The sequence below is a fragment of the Polypterus senegalus genome, chromosome 4 (assembly GCF_016835505.1).
Source record: "Polypterus senegalus isolate Bchr_013 chromosome 4, ASM1683550v1, whole genome shotgun sequence".
In the NCBI taxonomy this organism is placed as follows: Eukaryota; Metazoa; Chordata; class Cladistia; order Polypteriformes; family Polypteridae; genus Polypterus; species Polypterus senegalus.
Genome location: NC_053157.1, coordinates 44949487 through 44971300, shown reverse-complemented (window position 1 = coordinate 44971300; position 21814 = coordinate 44949487).

The following is a 21814-nucleotide window of genomic DNA, read 5'->3' as shown; positions in this document are numbered from 1 at the left end:
ATGCAAACTTTAATCCAACTTTGATCAGCTTGCTATAAAAAATACATTCCAAGCATATTTTGAAATACCTCTTCTCAGACATGAAAACATTTTACTGCACGCTTTCACAATACAATCTTTTATCTAATTAAAAGTGTTAAAAAGGTCAAGTCAAATTACTTGATGCTGTCATTGAAATTAAAAATAAAACATCAGTAAAATGTCATTGCACCCAAGAGCTTCATGAATCATTTATACCACTTGTTAAAGTTTGCTACTGGTATTAATTTTATTGGAATATTAATCGGACAGAAATAGTTTTCCTACTTTTTATTCTGATTTTAATAGAACTTCATATTCATTAGACACATTTGAGGATGGAATTGCACTGTAATATTTTCTATGACAGAAAAGATACGACATAATAGTCACACAAACATATTTTTCCAATAGCATTCAGAACAATTTAGATGAACTTGATTAAGGAGACAGGGTAATGGGATAGGCAGAGCCAGAACTTTGAATACCCGGAACACTCAACTACTTGGAGCCTTGAGGAAAGAGATGGTGTGATGTGATATTTTTTTTCTGGACTTCCAATAAATAGAATAATTCAGAATTCTTTAGAAGCTGTAGTTACCTCGTAAAATCTGAACTATTTCTAATATACAGTAAGAACAGCTATTCATTGGCTAATTCATCTACATTCTGAATCCACATTTATGCAGTACAGGTCATGTTTTTTTTTTCTAGCAGCAACAAGTTCAGTGTAGCAAGCCTGCCCATATTTGAGCTGAAATGGCCAATGTACCCTCAGCAGTGAATCCAGTGGTATGACTGAGACCGTGGGGGGGCACTCCTGCCTCTAAGCAAAACCTTGATAAACCAAGGAAGAACATGCAAATGCTACACAGTGGCACCAAAGTAGGTAGCTAAACTATCCATTAGCAATGCAACTTATTGTTGTGCCACCTACAGCAGTGGTTCTCAAATTGTTTAAGACCAAATATTGAGACCACTTTGTCAAAGTCAAAGATATGAAGGACCACTTCATGGCCAGTCATCACTGTACATTCAGTGTGACAATTATCACATTCTTTTTTCTACATGTACTCCTGTAAAATTCTGTAACAAAGTAGGGTACAAAGAAGAAGAGCTGGCACACAAACTCAAATAGTGAGTTAATAGGCCTAAACAGGGCTGTTTATTGGAAACGCCTCCTTAATTTAAGTGTCTGTACCATTCCTGCTGTTATGACCTTAGAAGGTCCCTAACAAAGACAACAAAAACCCAGCACAAGCAGATATCTGACAGACATGCACTGCTCCTAATTCTCCATCTTAGTTTCAAGCTAAATCTTGTACAATTACTACATGAACTACCATGATGGCTTGAAGTGCAGGACAGGAGTGGGAAGATGTACTTTAGAAGTAAAAGATGCTACATGGAAGTCACGCAGTGTGTTATGTGTTCAGGGTCTTAAAGCTGTTTCATGTGCCCTGGTCAGCAATAAAGATCACTAGGTCAGTCCAAAGACCACCTGGTACATGCTTACAGACCATCCCGTGAGAAACACTGACCTACAGTGAATTATCAATCCATCAATCATCTAAACCTGCTTTTTCAGGAAATTAAAGGGAAGTGCAATTAAGACTGAAACTAGAAAGCACTTCTTCATGCAAAGAGTTGTGAGAATCTGGAACAAGCTATTAAGACATGTAGTTGAAGCAAGAAACTTTGACAACCATTTAGAAGTATCTGAATGAGATACTGGGACAGATTATCTATTAGCTAAATAAATTGCTTGATGGACTGAATATTCTCCACTCGTTTGTCAATTTTCTTTTATTTTAATATTCAGTAGAAAGTCATGATATATCCAGAGTAGGAAACAGCAATAGATGAGGCTCTAGTCCATTACCGTATTCAAAAATATCCATCTCTTCATCAAATAAACAATTATGTTGTCCTAATCAAGCATAAAATAGTGTGCCCCATGTTTAAAATGGTCCCTAAAGTGAGTTGCAGTGGTCATTTCATATAAGAGGTTTTGTTGTTGGCATCTAATTGTTTTTTGTGTTTTCTTTTTTTCCAATTTTGTTAACTACGTCCAGGTGGTCATGAGCTATGGCCAATTAATTTGTTTTTTGATGTTTAAGTTGTAAAAGGAACATAAGCTAAGCTAACTGTTTATTTACTTTAGATAAGTGGATGCTGACATTTCCTTATCAGAGTTCTAGTTGTAAGCTGGTCCAGTTTTCTTCAAGCACAAAAAAGAACCTAAAACACATAACGAAAGATGTCACCTTCTGTATCTAGTCCAGTTTAAATTTAAAAGGTACGATAGCTAAAAGCACATCACTTAAAATCCACATTGGTCCATTAAACATAATTCAGGCTTAAGTCATCTAGAAGACAGAACACAAATCTTCCAAAAAATATATTCAGGATTCACTATTCAGTATACAGTACAGTAAGAAGGACTATATTTAACATAACATAACGTAACATTTTGTAAGCCTGTTTCATCCTAAGCAGATTCACAGGGGTCTGGAGAATATCCCAGCATGTATAGGGTGCAAGGCAGAAACAATGCCCTAGACAGGATACCAATCCATTGCAGGGCAACCACACAAACACTAGGGCCAATTTAGTGTCTCCAATCCGCCTAACTTGCATGTCTTTGTACTGTGTAAGGAAGCCAGAGAACCCAGAAGACATTTGCACACACACAGTGATAACTTTGGAATAACATAGTCACTCTAATTTGGTGTCCATTAGGCACAATGCAGTAAACAGCTCTGGAAAGAGGGTTTGTCTTTCTCAAGGCTCACTTAGTCACTCATTCACACTCACATGCTGAAAGTCTGGATTCACCAATCAACCTGCTCACCATGTTTTTGAAGACATTGGAGAAAAGCCAGAATACCTGGAAGAATATCCACATAGAGACTCCCTGGGTAAGCAATCTCCACATAGACTTTGACCAGACAGATGATTCAAACCAAGTATGTGTGAGGTGACAGGAATACCCAGCGCACTACCGTTAGGCCAACAATTGCTTTTAGCATTACAGAAATCAAACCTTTCATGGTTCAATTCAAATCACTCATGTCATTTGGTTATATGTGAAAAGATGTATTTGTTATGGGCGGCACAGTGGCGCAGTGATAGCACTGCTGCCTCGCAGTTAGGAGACCTGAGTTCGCTTCCCGGCTCCTCTCTGCGTGGAGTTTGCATGTTCTCCTCGTGTCTGCGTGAGTTTCCTCTGGGCGCTCCAGTTTCCTCCCAAAGACATGCAGGTTAGGTGGCTTGGCGATTCTAAATTGGCCCTAGTTTGTGTGTGTCCTGTGGTGGGTTGGCACCCTGCTCAGGATTGGTTCTTGGCTGGGGTTGGCTCCAGCAGACCCCTGTGTTTGGATTCAGTGGGTTGGAAGATGGATGTATTTGTTATTAATTTTTATTATGTTTTCAGCATCTGGTCATGATGTGCAACATTATGGCACTACTGACTCATTGTTCAGGGAGAGGTTGGGAGCAGGCATTGACAAAACGCGTTGCTACATCCTCTACATGACAAACCACCTCAGGATCCCAAATTAGGTCATTCAACGGGTGACACTTCAGCACCGGACTAATTCAAAAGGAATAGACCAGTGTGAGGTTTTTTTTACAGGGGCTGGAGTGCTACTCTTGCCACCAACTCCAAGTTTTCCCTGCAGGTTGGAGGACCTGCTTGCAGGGCTGGATGCAGGTTAATGTAATACCCAGGCTCTAGCAACTGCAGGTTAAGGGCCTTGCCCAAGGGCCCAACAGAGTGGAATCACTCGCCGACGCACGTTTCTAGCTAAGGTCTACAGGATGGTAGTAAGACCAGCTATGCTATATGGGTTGGAGATGGTAGCACTGACCAAAAAACAGGATACAGAACTGAAGGCAGCAGAGTTAAAGATGTTAAGATTTGCACTGGGTGTGATGAGGATGATTACATTAGAGAGTCAGCTCAAGTTGGACGGTTTAGAGACAAAGCTAGAGAAGCGAAATTGCATTGGTTTGAACATGTGCAGAGGAGAGATGCTGGGTATATTGGGAGAAGGAAGCTAAGGACAGAGCTGCCAGGCAAGAGGAAGAGAAGGTTTATGGGTATGGTGAGAGAGGACATACAGGTGATGGGTGTAACAGAGCAAGATGCAGAGGACAGAAAGAGATGGAAAAAGATGATCTGCTGTGGCAACCCCTAACGGGAGCAGCCAAAAGTAGAAGAAGAAGATCCTGATGTCCTCCCACATCCCAAAGCAGCTGTTAACTTAACTGATAAGTCTAAGTCTGCCTGGCAACTGGTTGTTTGTACGTACATGGGTGTGCCCTACAATGTTCTAGCTCCCTGTTCAAACCTGGTCACTACCTTATGCCCACCAATGGTGGACTGGGCCTCAGCATCCTATTCTATGCTATGCTGTAGATATGTGGGTCTGATAATAGAAAGATGGACACAGAAAATGTATTCAGATTTTGAATGGACATTTGGCAAAAGTAGACTAGAACAGCACACAAGCACACAAGACTCCTGTGGCGATCATCATAAATGCCCCTTGATGGCAATTCACAGTGCTCATGGTCTAAATTGCATTTATTTATTTTATACATTTTCATAATCATGTGATTCTCAATTTGGTCCAATATGAGAGCACATGGCCGTGAGTGTTCGAGTGTGCAAAAATAGACAACAGACCCTGTGCAAGGCCCTTTCTCACCCAGTGCCCAGAACATGACAGAAACAACAGACCCCCTGGAATAAAAGCTATGGAGATACACAGACCCTGTGCAGGGTCCATACAGATTGTAACCAGTCTAGGATTTGAAACCTTGGATGATCTCCACTTTAAAGTGACTTCTCTCTGCGTTTCACCTATTAATACTGTGAAAGCAAGAATGTGTTAAAATCTCAGACTAACACAATACAGCTTGGTATTGTTTTCATTTCTCATTATATATCACCTTGCACATTTTAATGAAATGTAAATTAAAATGCACAGGTTAATGTATTTCAGCATGCAGCCAGCATAACAATCCGTATATGTTTTTAATGTGTCCTCTTTCTTAATTCTCCAGTAACAAAATGTATGCCTCAAAGCACTCTGAATTACAGAAAACAGATACATCATAAAGTTACCACTGTGGCACTCCCTAGTGGCCACAAATTCCATAAGCAGCAATTATGTCTGCCTAGCTTGCTAAAAAGTATGCTGCATTTAGCAATTTTATCCTAGGCAATAGGTAATACGGTGCACTTATAATGACCTTGAATATATGATCCGAGACTTTCTTTTATGGGATTATTGCATGTAACCCAATTCAAAAGGAAGCCGGGCAGTTATAGATTTGCTTGCACATAGCTAATAATCATACATCAAAATATACAAACTGTGACAGAAATCATAATAAAACTTTGCCAGAGTAGAACAATAGCATGCATCATAGTCTGCTGTAAGCTCCACTCCCGTTTGTAGATTTTTTTTCTACGGGCAATCGTAAAGTTAATTAGGAGACCAAGCCTACCAAGAGTAAAGAGTTAAGCATCAGCAGCTGCAGAGATTTTCTCGCAATCAGCAACACAAATCAAAGTAGCTCATTCAGCACAGGGATTGCTCACAAGACCCAGTGATGCTCACAGTTGCATTCAAGTTCACCTTGTGTGAGGAGAGGTGCATGATGGCCCCCGAGGAAAAGGCACAAATCCAAATGTCGATTTGTAGACAGAGTGAGGAGAGCCTGCTGGCTGACAGGCTGATTTATTGGATTCTTCCAGTTAATCACCGCCGGCCTGTGGCCAAACGGATCTCCAGCACAGCTGAAAGGCAGCTGAGGGAAACAGGCTTATAAGCATAAAGCCACATAATGGTGTTCAATGAAGTGTGAGACTTTTAGTTCAGTCTGAGTGAGCCGGCCACACCACCGGAATGTCAAAGAGGATTGTGGGTGGAAAAATTATGGATTTAAACTGTGAGCTGTAAATGAGGTCAATATGTCTGGTTCATAAACAGTCCAGAACCCATTCCAAGAAATCAGTGAGGGGGAAAATTAGCGTGAAGCTAACGCTGTAGATAGACCTCATTGAGATATAATTGCACCTATAAATACAAGCGAAAAGCTTACTGACTGCAATAAAATACCAAAACACCTTTTAACGTATACATCTGCAGAGTGTCTGCGAGTGTGCATATTCGCATGGGATGGCTCTCACTGCAGCACTCTTTAAGAAACCAAGCATTTTTAAAATTTTCTGAATTTATATATATATATATATATATATATATATATATATATATATATATATATATATATATATACTGTATATATAACTGAATGTTGTTATAGCAGTGAAATATCACAAAGGAGGTTTTGTGACAGACTGCACCTGCATCAAGGTTTACCCATTGCCTTAGGTCAGCAAACTTCTTTGTAGATAACTTGAGCCTTTATTGATAAGCTTTAGCAATCAGTCACATTTTTCACATAAAGTTTAATGCGCCATCCCAGCTTTTGGTTTATCCATTTAGATAATGATGACTCCTCTTCTTTTTGTGGCCAATATCTAAAGCACCTTCATATTTCTAGCTCTTTCAGCAAGAATCTAGGGGTGATTTACTGAGAAATTATTGTTTTTTTTTTTGTTTTTTTTACATTTTCAGCAGTTATGGCTGTAATTAATGTCTTTAGATATTGTTCCAAGAGTTTAACAGGACAGATAAAAAATAAAAAAAAAACAACTGTTGGTACAAAAGGAAGGCAAAAGAGAAGATAGTGAAATGGAACAAATACTAGGCAAAGAATTGTTCTTGCAGTTAATAGTGGCTCTGGACAGGGAATGAAAATTTGTCAAGTATTTTAATAGTAATAAATTACTATGTTATGCATAAGGGGAGTTACAAAAGAGAAAGGACATGTAGCCAAAAGTTTTAGACTCCTTTTATCAGGATCCCTGTTCACAATGGCTGTTCTTAGAAGAGAGTCATCTGCTCTACCAGGCCACAGAATTAATAGAGATAGTGTAAAGATTTTTTCTCTTTATTTTGTATCTGTTTTAGCTGTCAATGTCGGCTGTCATTGTGAGCAATGCCGGCCTGTTGATCCTAGGTCAACCTTTATTCTCAAGCCAAATTGATTTAGGAATCAATTTCAATCAATTAATGGATTCACGCATGAGGGCAGGATAGCCGTATTGACACAAAAAGTCAACACTGCTGTAATCACAACATAGTCTCTACCACTATATTACAGTTTAAACATCAGGTAATGGACGGTCTATCTATGTTAAATTGTCCCTTCCTTTTGCATCAACCAACCATATCTAGCTCAGGCTGTAAATATCAGCTTTTATGTCTCACATCCTGGGCACACCCCACTGTGTGACATTTTGCGTTCATGCTATAGAAAATCTACTTTACAATTAAAGGCCCTGTCATACAACATAGTTTCTCCTGAGATTATTTTCATAATACTGTTAGCATTTTCTGTGCCCTACTGTCATGTAGTTTGACATCACTAGTTACTCAGTTCAATCAATCTGCAACCTGCCTCAAATAAATGAAACAAGTTGAATTTTGTCTGAAGTCATAGGGGTAGCTCCTGTGTGTGTGAGAACGGATAACCAATGAACACTCACCAGGAAGTACAATGCATACAATGCACCATTAAAGAAAACAGGAGAAGTGCGACAATGACAGAATAGAAAAAAGGAAACAAAAAAGGTCGAAATTGTGGCTGAACTTACCTAGAACACACTCGTACAGCACCAGCACATGTAGACAGCACTTTATTGGCCGTCAGAAAATATTACGATGTGCTGAGAAGTCATCAGAGAGTAGTATAGTATGTCATCTGCTGGGATTTGTAGTTGTATATTCTGACATCCTCAAGCAACAAGATCAGCAACAGCAGTCATCCAGTTTGACACCCCCTCAAACTCGAGGTCATGTAATATGATGCAGGCACTATAGTCCCTCAAGGGCTAGTATTTCACAATTTCTTTTTCCACTGCAGCATTCCAGCTTTGGTTTTGACATTATCTGATTCTAGCAGGGACACATCATTTATAATATACTCTTGTCTTACCTGCCACAAGGTTGTGATATTTCATTTTTAGGTGTAACTTCATAATTCTGACAGGGGAACCATTAATTGTTGTGAATTCTTATCCTTACTCTGTCTCATTACTAATCTAAATTGCTCGTTTCTTACAGGGCCATCTATATATCCTACTCTACTCTAATGCAGGTTTCTTAAACTTTTTTTTTGTCATGACCCAGTCTTGCCTTTTTATTGCTTTCAAGACCCATTCTTTGTTGAAAGCCTGGATAAGTCTGTTTCCCGCTAGGAGAATTGTGGTCAATCATCATGAGTGTAATTGTGGACAATCGTCTGAGCAATGTCAACTGCTTAATCATCCCGTGGTGTCCCACTGTGACCCAATCTGCAAACCATTCATGACTCATTTCTATTAAATACAACAGTAAAATGTGACCTAATGGTAGCAACCCTTGACCCATTTTAGCTTGAGATTCATAGTATAATAAGCACCCTACTCTAATGGGTTGCTGTTTTGTAGCAAGGTCTCTGATTATGAGATGTCCACAGCCTGGATTCTGTCAGCACTGAGGTATGTCATTGTGTGTTTCTTTTAGGGGAGCCTTCCAAAGTAAGAGAATCTGTTGGTGTCCTGTCTAGGTATACCAAGTGGAGGTTTGGATTTGATTTGGGACCAGATGATGAAATATAGTCAAAATACAAGCCAAAGTGAAAATTAGGAAGTCAATTAAATTAAATAATAAACTCAAAACTCAAAGGCCCAACTTATAGTGGAGAAAACAAAGCACAATAATAAAAGCCAGGACATTACAACCAAAGAAACACACACACAAAAGTCTTTAGTGTAATCTGCAACCTCAGATGACCAGGAAGTCTGTGATAATGACCTTTATACTGTTGACCTGATTATACCAACCTCTGGTCATCTCTCTGTGGCAACCTCCCTAACAACAGAATACAAAGAATATATAAAATGGCAGTGCACATGAAAAAACTAAAAAGGCATTAGAAAAACGGAATACTTCATAACCAAGTTAGAACAACTACAAAACAAAAATTGTATCAAAAAAGGAATTGGTACTGCAAAAACCATCCATCCATCCATTCTCTTCCGCTTATCCGAGGTCGGGTCGCGGGGGCAGCAGCTTAAGCAAAGAGGCCCAGACTTCCCTCTCCCCGCCACTTCTTCCAGCTCTTCCGGAGAATCCCAAAGCGTTCCCAGGCCAGCCGGAGACATAGTCCCTCCAGCGTGTCCTGGGTCTTCCCCGGGCCTCCTCCCGTTGGACGTGCCGGAACACCTCACCAGGGAGGCGTCCAGGAGGCATCCTGATCAGATGCCCGAGCCACCTCATCTGACTCCTCTCGATGCGGAGGAGCAGCGGCTCTACTCTGAGCCCCTCCCGGATGACTGAGCTTCTCACCCTATCTTTAAGGGAAAACCCAGACACCCTGCGGAGGAAACTCATTTCAGCCGCTTGTATTCGCGATCTCGTTTTTTCGGTCACTACCCATAGCTCATGACCATAGGTGAGGGTAGGAAGGTAGATCGACTGGTAAATTGAGAGCTTTGCCTTACGGCTCAGCTCCTTTTTCACCACGACAGACCGATGCAGAGCCCGCATCACTGCGGATGCCGCACCGATCCGCCTGTCGATCTCACGCTCCATTCTTCCCTCACTCGTGAACAAGACCCCGAGATACTTGAACTCCTCCACTTGGGGCAGGATCTCTCCCCCAACCCTGAGAGGGCACTCCACCCTTTTCCGGCTGAGGACCATGCTCGGTTTTGGGGGTGCTGATTCTCATCCCAGCCGCTTCACACTCAGCTGCGAACCGATCCAGAGAGAGCTGAAGATCACGGCCTGATGAAGCAAACAGGACAACATCATCTGCAAAAGCAGTGACCCAATCCTGAGTCCACCAAACCGACCCCTTCAACACCCTGGTTGCGCCTAGAAATTCTGTCCATAAAAGTTATGAACAGAATCGGTGACAAAGGGCAGCCCTGGCGGAGTCCAACTCTCACTGGAAACGGGCTCGACTTACTGCCGGCAATGCGGACCAAGCTCTGACACCGGTTGTACAGAGACCAACAGCTCTTATCAGGGGTCCGTACCCCATACTCCCGAGCACCCCCACAGGATTCCCGAGGGACACGGTCGAATGCCTTTCCAAGTCCACAAAACACATGTAGACCGGTCGGGCAAACTCCCATGCACCCTCCAGGACTCTGCTAAGGGTGAAGAGCTGGTCCACTGTTCCGCGACCAGGACTAAAACCACACTGTTCCTCCTGAATCCGAGGTTCACTATCCGACGGACCCTCCTCTCCAGAACCCCGAATAGACTTTTCCAGGGAGGCTGAGGAGTGTGATCCCTCTATAGTTGGAACACACCCTCCGTCCCCTTTTAAAGAGGGGACCACCACCCGGTCTGCCAATCCAGAGGCACTGTCCCGATGTCCATGCGATGTTGCAGAGACGTGTCAACCAAGACAGTCCTACAACATCCAGAGCCTTAAGGAACTCCGGCGATCTCATCCACCCCGGGCCCTGCCACCAAGGAGTTTTTGACCACCTCGGTGACTTCAGTCCCAGAGATGGGAGAGCCCACCTCAGAGTCCCCAGGCTCTGCTTCCTCATTGGAAGGCATTTTAGTGGGATTGAGGTGGTCTTCAAGTACTCCTCCCACCGACCCATAACGCCCCGAAGTCGAGGTCAGCAGCGCACCATCCCCACCATATACGGTGTTGACACTGCACTGCTTCCCTCCTGAGACGCCGGACGGTGGACCAGAATCTCCTCAAGCCGTCCAAAGTCGCTCTCCATGGCCTCTCAAACTCCTCCCATGCCCGAAGTTTTGCCTCAGCAACAACCGCCGCTCCGCTTGGCCTGCCGGTACCTATCAGCTGCCTCCAGAGACCCACAGGACAAAAAGTCCTATAGGACTCCTTCTTCAGCTTGACGGCATCCCTCACCGCGTGTCCACCAACGGGTTCGGGATTGCCGCCGACAGGCACCACCACCTTGCGCCACAGCTCCGTCAGCCGCCTCAACAATAGAGGCACGGAACATGGCCCATTCGACTCAATGTCCCCACCTCCCTCGGGGCGGGTTGAAGTTCTGCCGGAGGTGGGAGTTGAAGCTACTTCTGACAGGGGACTCTGCCAGCCGCTCCCAGCAGACCCTCACAACACGCTTGGGCCTACCAGGTCTGACCGCATCTTCCCCACCATCGAAGCCAACTCACCACCAGGTGGTGATCAGTTGACAGCTCCGCCCCTCTCTTCACCCGAAAGTGTCCAAGACATATGGCCGCAAGTCCGGCGACACGACCACAAAGTCGATCATCGACCTGAGGCCTAGGGTGTCCTGGTGCCAGGTGCACATATGAACACCCTTATGCTTGAACATGGTGTTCGTTATGGACAATCCGTGACGAGCACAGAAGTCCAATAACAAAACACCGCCGGGTTCAGATCGGGGCCATTCCTCCCAATCACGCCCTTCCAGGTCTCACTGTCATTGCCCACGTGAGCATTGAAGTCTCCCAGCAAAACGAGGGAATCCCCAGAAGGTATGCCCTCTAGCAACCCTCCAGAGACTCCAAAAGGGTGGATACTCCAAACTGCTGTTCGCGCGATACGCACAAACAACAGTCAGGACCCTTCCCCACCCGGCGGAGGGAGGCCACCCTCTCGCCCACCGGGTAAACCCCAATGCACAGGCTCCAGTCGGGGCAATAAGTATGCCCACACCTGCTCGGCGCCTCACCGGGCAACTCCAGAGTGGTAGAGAGTCCAGCCCCTCTCAAGGAGATTGGTTCCAGAGTCCAAGCTGTGCCGAGGTGAGTCCGACTATATCTAGCCGAACCTCTCACCTCGCGCACTAGCTCAGGCTCCTTCCCCTTCAGAGAGGTGACATTCCACGCCCCAAGAGCCAGTTTCTGTAGCCGAGGATCAGACCGCCAAGGTCCCGCCGCCACCACCCAACTCACATTGCACCCAACCTCCTTGGCCCCTCCCATAGGTGGTGAGCCCATGGGGAGGAGGACCCACGTTACCTCTTCGGGCTGTGCCCGGCCGAGCCCCATGGGTGCAGGCCCGCCACCAGGCGCCGCCATTGAGCCCCACCTCCAGGCCTGGCTCCAGAGGGGGGCCCAGGTGACCCGCGTCCGGGCAAGGGAAAACGTCGTCCAAGTTTTATTTTCATTGGAGGTTTATTGAACCGCTCTTTGTCTCATCCCTCACCTAGGACCAGTTTGCCTTGGTGGTTCTACCAGGCATAAAGCCCCGGACAACATAGCTCCTAGGATCATTGGGACACGCAAACCCCTCCACCACGATAAGGTGACGGTTCAAGGAGGAGACTGCAAAAACCATAAATTGGAAGTTAGTCTAGAGAAAAGTTCAGTATAATGAGATAAAAATTTTAAATAAACTCAAATCATAACACCTGGTGCCCTTCTATAGTTTTTCATGCTGTCCATGATGCCTGATCCACTTGGCTTTGCTTCTCTATAGATTTGCCAGCCTCACTTACCCACTCTGAGGTGAACATGATTTCTTCCAATTCCAGTTTTTCCTCATGCCTTTTTCCCTTGACAGAGGACAGCAGTAGCTTGCCACTCCTTCTCTGAATGGACAAAGCCTCATGCATTGGCCATTCTGTCACTTGACTCCTTTAAGTTAAAAGTAAAGTCTCAGTCTTAATTACACTTCTCCCATATAATTATTCTTCTCAGGCTTCTTGTTTAGTCTCTGAGATACACTCCTTTCTTTGAAGTCTGTCAAAACTCTTCCTGTCTCATAAAACATTAAAGAGGTTGTTCAGGTTCTCTATCTACTGAACCACTTGAGTGAACAGATCTGCTCATGGAGTCTGGCCCAACACTTTGCAGTGAACAAACGTGCCATGAAAATGAGTTGCTTTCGTCTTTTAGCCAATTAGAAGCCTAAAAACACCACTATACAGCTAAAAGCAGGCAGTGGAGGACAAAATGCTCAAACACCCAAGAGAAACAACAAAAAGCAGTTAGCTTGGCTTTTAATGTTGGTTTAACTTTGAAGATATAGGCAGCTATAGAGGGAGAAGAATATCAATATCATCATCAACAAAACAGGTACAATGGGAACCAGAGCAATATTCTTCTCTTGGGTCAAAAATTTGATAGCCTAACAACTTCAAACAAGACAACTCTCAGATGTCAGAGGCATTATTTGATGCATACTAGTGTCAACTCCTTTGTGTGTGCCACAAAAACAGACCCTCTACAAGGTAGTTTATGGTCTTATCTGTGACAAAGCAAAGCTGAGCTGCAGCTATCATATTCAATACAGGCCAGAGGAAAGAACTAGGATTTGAAGAATGACAGAGCTTATTTTAAGGTGACAGTGATAATGTGGGTTCAAATGAGGATTCATCTATTGGGGACATAAGGGCAGTCTTGACACCCAGATGTCCTTTGGTACATCTTAGGGTCTATAGAGTCTAAAGATGTTGTTTCTGCATCAAGTCAACTTAACTGAAGTTGATTTAACACAGGTGTCTATATGTGGCTGCATAGTGAAAACTCTACTTACCTCTAAAGTCCGTGGTTCAAATTCAATCCTAGGAGTTTATGTATTCTAGAACAGCTTTGTGGAAGTTTTCCCAGATACTTTGTCCCCATATGCAAGAAAAATGGACCATAGATTAGGTTGGTAGATGACTCTGTATTGAAACATACTGTATACATGGGTTCCTTAAAATGGTGTTGGTTCTTACATTGTGTTTGATGCTGTCAGAATGCACAGTAACCCTGTTTTCTAATAATGTTAGCATCCAAAATTAAGGAACTAATTAATGCAGATCTCCTATGGCATCATTTAAATACATTAGGCATGTTGATTTGACACTTTATATTTTGCTGTTGGTTTCAGAGGAAGATCTTGTCAAACCAATGTTTTACTGCAAAGCATACAACATAATTTACTTAGAGTTTTAAAAAGCCTTTGATTCAGTTGCACACCAGAGATTAATTATAATACTAGAAGCTGTAGGCATCGGAGGTAACCTACAAAACTGGATATCAAGTTGGTTAAACAACAAAGAGGAGGAGAATGCTCCACATGGTGTGAGATCATCAGTGGAGTTCCTCTGGGGTCTTTCCCCGGACCATTACTTTTTCCTGATCTACTTTAATGACACTGATTCCAGTATAGTTAGTAAACGTACCAAATATACAAATGATACTAAAATTGGAGCAATGGCAAACACTGAGGAGACAATGAAAACAATTCAAAAGGACCTGGTCAAGCTTCAGAACTGGGTGAACACTTAAAAAATGAACTTTAAAGTAGAAAAGTGCGAAGTACTACATGTGTGCAAAACAATTATATAATTAGAAAATGGGAGACTCAGTCCTAAAGGTAGCAGCCTCTGAAAAGGATTTAGGGGTTAATGCTGACACAACATTTTCATCATCTAACCAATGTGCAGATGATATTAAAAAGTTGAATAAAATGTTGGGTTGCATCATGAAAACTGCTGAGCATAAATCTAGGCACATTACATTCAGACTACACTAATACTTCTAAGACCACATCTGGAGTATTGTGGGCAATTCTGGTCACCATGTAACAAAAAAGACATAACAGCACTTGAAGCTGTTCAGAAGAGAGAAACTAGGTGCATCCCAGGACTTAACAACATGTCATATTCTAAAAGACTCAAACCTGTTCAGTCATGAGTGTGTGGGAGTCTAATCCAGGTTTTCAAAATTCTCGAAGGAATTGATAAAGCAGAATTCTTTCAACTTAATTGTGAATCACATACTCGAGGGCACCAGTGGAAATTAAGGAAATGTGCATTTAGGACAGAAGCCAGAAAGCAATTCTTAACACAAAGAGATATGGGAATCTGGACCAAATAACAGATCCATGTAGAGGCAAACTTTTTAGGAGTATCTGCATGATATTATGGGCCAGTTTAGCTATTAGGTAAACAAACATGATCTTATGTTCTTATGTCACTCTTGTGGACTGCTGCCTCACATCTTCAGAGTAAGTCATGATGCTCTACATGAAGCCGAGAAACAGTTTTTGATAAATAAGCTTACGTAAAGATAGGACCATGAGGTTTCTGAAAGTAAAGAGCATCATGCTAATGCTAAGATGAGCTGTACTTGAGCCCATGCTGCAATAGTTAGTTTGTCATTACTAACAGGAAGTAGATGGAATTTCTTCAATTGGGGCATCAAAAGAAATGCTGTCTGGCACACAACAATAAATAAATAAATAAATAAATAAAGTGCTTTAACTCTACTAGCACAATAATTGCCTCTCAAATAGTATCTTCTTTAAGTTCTGCTCTTGCTCTCTGCTACCACAAAGAGTTCTGAACCATCATTCGACACCATTCAGAATTGGAGTACTTGACTTCTCCAAGCATACGGCCATTCTCCTGCCATTTGCTGCTCTGCTTTCAACTCAAACCTTTTGAAAGACCTTTCATTAATTGTGTGGTTCTGTTCTACCATACAAAGTGTTAGGCAGAACAAGTTGAACAGAACTGGACCCTGGACATGCACATGCACATGAAATGCAATTCCTGCTCAGTCTGTCATCCAGAACACTTCTTGGCCTTCGGCTCTTTATGCATACAGCTGCTGAAATTCAATTGCTTCTACAAACAACTAAATTAAATGCATAAGTGTGGGACTTTGCAATCATATTATATTTTAAATATCATCATACTATATATTATTATCATCTTCATATTCTCTCACAGATGTCTTTTTTTTGAAGAGCAGTACATTCATTGCTGTCTTTGCTTGAAGGTTAACTATTTTTCCTCTGCTGAACATCCTCACACATACTTACTGACAAAAGATGTTTTCCCCCCAGGTTAGAAATTCTCATTTGGAACTTTTCTCAAACTTAAAACGAGTGAATACCTTTATTAATTGTCTTTAAAGAGAGCAGCCAGGGATTTGATAACGTAACCACTTGCTGTAAGTTCCTGTCGGCAGATCTAGGGTAATAGATCATTAACTCGAGTGTATGAGACATGATAATTTATCTTACACTGAAGAAAAGAGTAAGTACAAAGAGTATGGCTTCTCTTTTAACAGATATAATACAGATTTATACTATCTAAAAACAACATTATAAAGGACAATGCAAATGTTCTGTCACTCCTATATTACATTCAGCACTGAAGTATATTTCAGGGACAAAAGACAAAAAGCAATAAATGGCAAGTGAAAGACAACCACGCTATAGCTTCAAAGGGGTAAGAAAAAATCTATAAGGATTTGGTTACCATTGTATTTTACAAGCTTTCTTGTATTTTGAATTATTTGGAGATTAGTAATATTGACAATGATATAAAAGAGGAGTAATATTAGAATGAAAACTCTTTACTTACCAACAAAAGTAGAAAAACAAGTTTTCATAAATCCATTTGACAACACTGGCCCAATGGCTATCTGTGATAATTCATAGCTGTAAAATCTTGGGTTTGAATTTTAGTTCAGTCCTCGTGAAGATTTCATGCTCTCTCTGTGCCTGTGTCTTTGAGAACATCACAAGATGAAGATATCAAGCTGAGTGACCCTCCTCTGTACTGTTTCTCTTCCTGTTCCTCTCCTCTGTTGTCACCTGGCCGTTGTTCAAAACGTAATTAATTTGCCAATATCGGTGAGGTCCATTTATGGTAAATTAATTTTGAACCACTTTATTTCTTGTCTGTTTACAGAAATCTTTTTATTTATTTGTGTATTTGAATTTACCTGTGAACTTGTCACAGCATTCTGCGCTTGCACTGTGAAGAGCACCACACAAAAAAAAAACTGAATTAAATTGAATTGAATCTGCTATGGCAGATTACAAGTGACACAAAGGCTGCAGGAGCATTGACGTCCAAGGATGCATGTGTTTACTGTTCATATTAGACTGTTCAGAACATTAACTTATAATGCAGAATACTTAGAGAAGTGGGTAGATGTCCAGCTGGCCTGGGTCCCAGGAATTGTGACTTTGTCTAATTTTGACCTTGACTTTATTTCTTAAAATCAGCTATTAACCCCCTTGAGGTTTAGCAGCTACAGGAATGACATTCAGTGACATTTTTGTTTTAGTCTCCTCCATTGTCTGCTGGCCACTTAAAACATTCATTGACTTATATTGTATGCCCTTACCCAGCCAGGACACCTCGATAATGGAAGGACAGTGGGAGAGAGCTTATTCTGGATCATATCTCCCCCAGAATGCTAGAGGGCAGTCCCCCTGGCTTGCAGCAGGGGCCACGGGTTTGAAGCATGAAAGCTCAAACTTGCTGGGGCCTGTGGCCAATGCCGGGGGCACCTGGACCTTTGTTGGGCCCTATTTAGCAGCACTTCTGCCGGAAGAAGCTTTTTGGACACATTAAGTCCTTCTGGGAGTCCTATTAAAGGAGCCGGCCACCACTACTCGTGGAGCCAGAGTGGGAAGAAGGTGGATGAAGCTTGCTAGGAGAGGAGTGGAGGTGGAAAAAAGAAAGAAAGAAAGAGAAGAGAAGAAAAGGACTGGGCTTTGGTGTTGCTTATTTGTGTTGTGCTGCTGTGGAGAGCAAGGAAAGTGCTTCCCACATGAATAAATGGGTGTTGTGTACTGCACTTGTGTCTCTGCTTTTCTGTGTTGGGGTTGGGGCGGCTGGAGCGCCCCTTTTTTCCGCAATTGTTATAAATTTAAGTCAGATTAAAATGTGGCCTGTTTAACTGTTTGTTTATGTATATAAATGATATTATATGGCTTATGGCTTATTATTATTTTTGTAGTTCCTTTGGTTAGTGAAAATTCAATATGCTAATAAATGTATTTAATTATCCATCCATCCATTATCCAACCCGCTATATCCTAACTACAGGGTCACGGGGGTCTGCTGGAGCCAATCTCAGCCAACACAGGGTGCAACACAGGAAACAAACCCCAGGCAGGGCGCCAGTGCACCACAGGGCATGCACACCCACATACCCAGCACACACTAGGGACAATTTAGAATTGCCAATGCACCTAACCTGCATGTCTTTCGACTGTGGGAGTAAACCCACGCAGACACAGAGAGAACATGCAAACTCCATGCAGGGAGGACCTGGGAAGCGAACCCGGGTGTCCTTACTGCGAGGCAGCAGCACTACCCACTGTGCCACCGTGCCACCCAGTGTATGTAATTAAATTGAACTAAACTGACTTGGCATCAGTGAATGTGTATAAGGACTGGACAATGCCCCGTACAGGATTGCACCCAGTGGTGATTGGGTAGGGACTGGAAACCTGCAAACCTGAATGGATAAATTGATTTTTCTTAACATAAACTTATACCTTTTGTGATGAAAGGAGGCAAATAATTCAAAATGTTAAATATTTTTCTTCCAGTACATTTTTTCAGCAATATTATTCTCTTGAAGATCTGTGATGGAATGCACATTACCTTTGTTTTTTTTTTTAATGTTTTACGGTAGACTTTCTTAAAGTGACAGCACTGACACATGTCACAAACATTTTAGGTAGGTTACTGCCCATATCAGGAGTAAGAAAAACTGAAGAGTAGAGTAAACAAAAAGAGATCTTCTGATAAGATTTCATGACATTTCAGACAGCGTGAAAAGCTTTCACTAAGTCCTAATCGGAAAATATACGTTTGGTCTAGAATTCAACTGCATACATTTATTTTTAAGAAAAAGGCCTGTGTTTTCCACTCAGCTTGATACCAGTTTTGTACATCATGATTACATCTGAACTTGTGACATTTAAATCAGTGCTTCATGCAGAAGAAAAAAGAGAGATTTCAGTCATAAGACTGGCATTTAGCAGCTGAGGATATATGCTGAAGTTAAGTGTGCAGTTATCTCTGTTGATAACCATTTACTGTAAAATGTAACTAATGAACCATGTTTTATGGACACAGATTTTAGTGTTCATTTCAGATTGTATGAGATTTTATAACTGACCTTTTTCACTTTCTCTAGATAAATAAGTTACACACATTGTCTCCTAAATTGATAATACAGCATTTGCCATTTATATAATTTTAGTCTTGTCCTTGTTTTCAGAATAAACTCCACATTTCTGTAATTTCAAAGGGTACCTCACCTGCCCAAGTAAAATCCAGAGTAAAATACACATGGGAGCGGCAATGCATATATTTTAACATATGTTTTGATAAGATGTTAAAAAAGACAATTTGCTATATTGGCAATAGCCTTTGATGCTCTCAGATTGTATAAGCAAATTAGAAAATGGATGGATGGAGAGGCAAACTATGCAACAAATCTTACTCAATCAGGAACCAGAGCTCGGGTAGCCCCAAAGGAAAGGGGGCATGCTTTACTTTTTTCAAGTGACAGATTGCAGGTAAACAGTACAGTCCTGAAAAAACTTTTGTCAAGCTGAATAACAGTGAAATGCATTCTGGGAAAGCTGAAAGGCAAAGCAGAAACTTAGAATGTTTTTTTATAGGTTGTCTGTTTGCAGCCTAGGGCAGCTTTTGATTCCAATGAAAATCAACCTTGAGCTTATGTAATAACTGTCCTGTGTTTTACGAAACTGTAAAATGTTAGTTGTTTTGCTAGCAAGTAGTAATTCAGGTGTATCTATTTATTTTGGTAGAGAAGTAGGGCAGAGAGTGGCTGCCTGTTATTAGAACGTGTTTTCAGTGAGCATCTCAGTTCAGTTTTAACTTTAGTTTTAGTTCAGCTGGTTGTTTGTTGCAAAATGAAGTGTTTGTTCACTGCTTTTCTGAAACTTTGAGAGGAGGCACAGACATTTAAATGGAGTTTGCTATCTCCTTAGCTGCTGGACTCTTTCCAAGGAACTCTGTTTCTGGCAAGAAACCTTTTTTTTCCACTTTTCAATTAAGGATATATAATCAATAACTAAGGAACTGGGTTATCTGGGAACTGTCATCTGGGAATGAATGAAGACAGCATGTGCCCACTCAGGATGTATAATTATTTGTATTGCTTGTATTAAATGTTATTATGCGAATAAATATAATTTATAAGTACTTGGGGGCTCTGCCCCATGCTTATTTTGCTCACCGACCCCCTGCTATCTCACAGCTGAGCCACTTAAAGGGTGTCAGGGTGCTCCTCCGGGAAGTGATTGAATTTTAAGGAAATGATATAAAGGAGAGTATGCAGGGCACAGGAGGAAGAGAGGTAGGTCCTTAGTTACTATAGATAGAAAATCAGATACTTGAGTATTTCACTACAAATGTCTATTTAAATGCCAATGAATGATAAAACAAAAAATTAAAAATAAAAAAGTATAAGTAAAAAGGTAAACTGTAATGAAACATGATAAAAAGTAATAAAGAATTAAACGCATTGTCAAAAACAATTAAGCAGAAAAAAGTACTTCCATGGTGATGTTAGTGGGCTCTCTCCCATACCCAGCGCCCACTCTACTATGCAGCTCCGCCCCTATACCACACTCCACCCCCGTACAGTGCAAAGGCTGCCAACTATACCAATTGTTTTGTCGTGAGTTTAGACACACACACCACAAGCCTTCTCAGTTCACAGGTTGCACAGTGGTAACTGCCAGGTTCTAATCATGGACCTGCAACCTGTGCGTTCTAATGACCTTCTAAATCAGCTTCCCAATCATTGTGAGCTAAAAGTGAAAGTCCATTATCTCTAAGCACAAGGACAGGCTATAAATGTAGTGGAACAAAACACCTCCTGGTGATGTCAGCTGGACTCTGTCTCTCATCCAAAACCTAATCTTATGAGCAGCTCCACACCAACACCACACTTGTCTAGCTGCATCCCCTTAAGGGCCCTTTGTGCAGTCTTCCTGTTCGTGGTAAACTGGGCTGAAGTGAAGGTGTGTAAATAAATGCCAGACCCAGTCAGGGAACGGCCTGCCATTTGAGGTCCCTATGGTGGAATAAACAGGGTACAGTGAGAATAGTGAGATAATTAAGAGGTTACAGGTAACAATTACATCGCTGGTTTTGATGTTTCTTTCTACTCCCCCTAAAGAAAAAGAACCAAATAGGTTAGTTGGAATCTGCCATTATAGGTATGTATCACAGATTATCTAATAGCACAATAAACACCTTGTAACCGTATTAGAATGTCATTATTTAATTACTCCAATTAAGTCAACCTTTACTTGTTATGACTACTATCCATAAATGCTGAACTTTTTTGCTGTACTGCTTGTTCTTCACTCAGTTTATGTACAGCATTGCTTTATTACTTTTCATGTCCTGTGGTGAATAGGTCATTAAACATGCAATCAATTTGTTTACTTTAAAGTTTTATTAGTTTATGTATGTGTTGCGTCATACATGCCATTCTATCTGCAACCACTCTGTGTACATTATGACTTTATTGTTTTTCATGTATTATTCTATATAATACACAGCATATCTTCATTGTTCACTCCAGTTTGTAGTCTAGTTACAGTGGAGTTCAATGCATTGCGGTGTTCCTTTTGTTTTGCAGTATTCCTGATTTTGTTGTGAACAATACCGTTAATGCAGTTCTTCACTGACAGATTAGCTTACATTCATTGTTTCCTGCTTATTGTATATTTATAAACTTTCCATACATCTTTCAATTTGAAATACCCTGTTGATTTGATACAGGTCATATATCCCTGTCTGGCTTGTTGAATAAGACTGGCAGTTCTCATCCCCTGCCTATGTTATACCCAGAGGGTGCCACATAACTTGCTGGTTCTTAAAATATAAAAATAGCTGTATTGTTCATGTCTA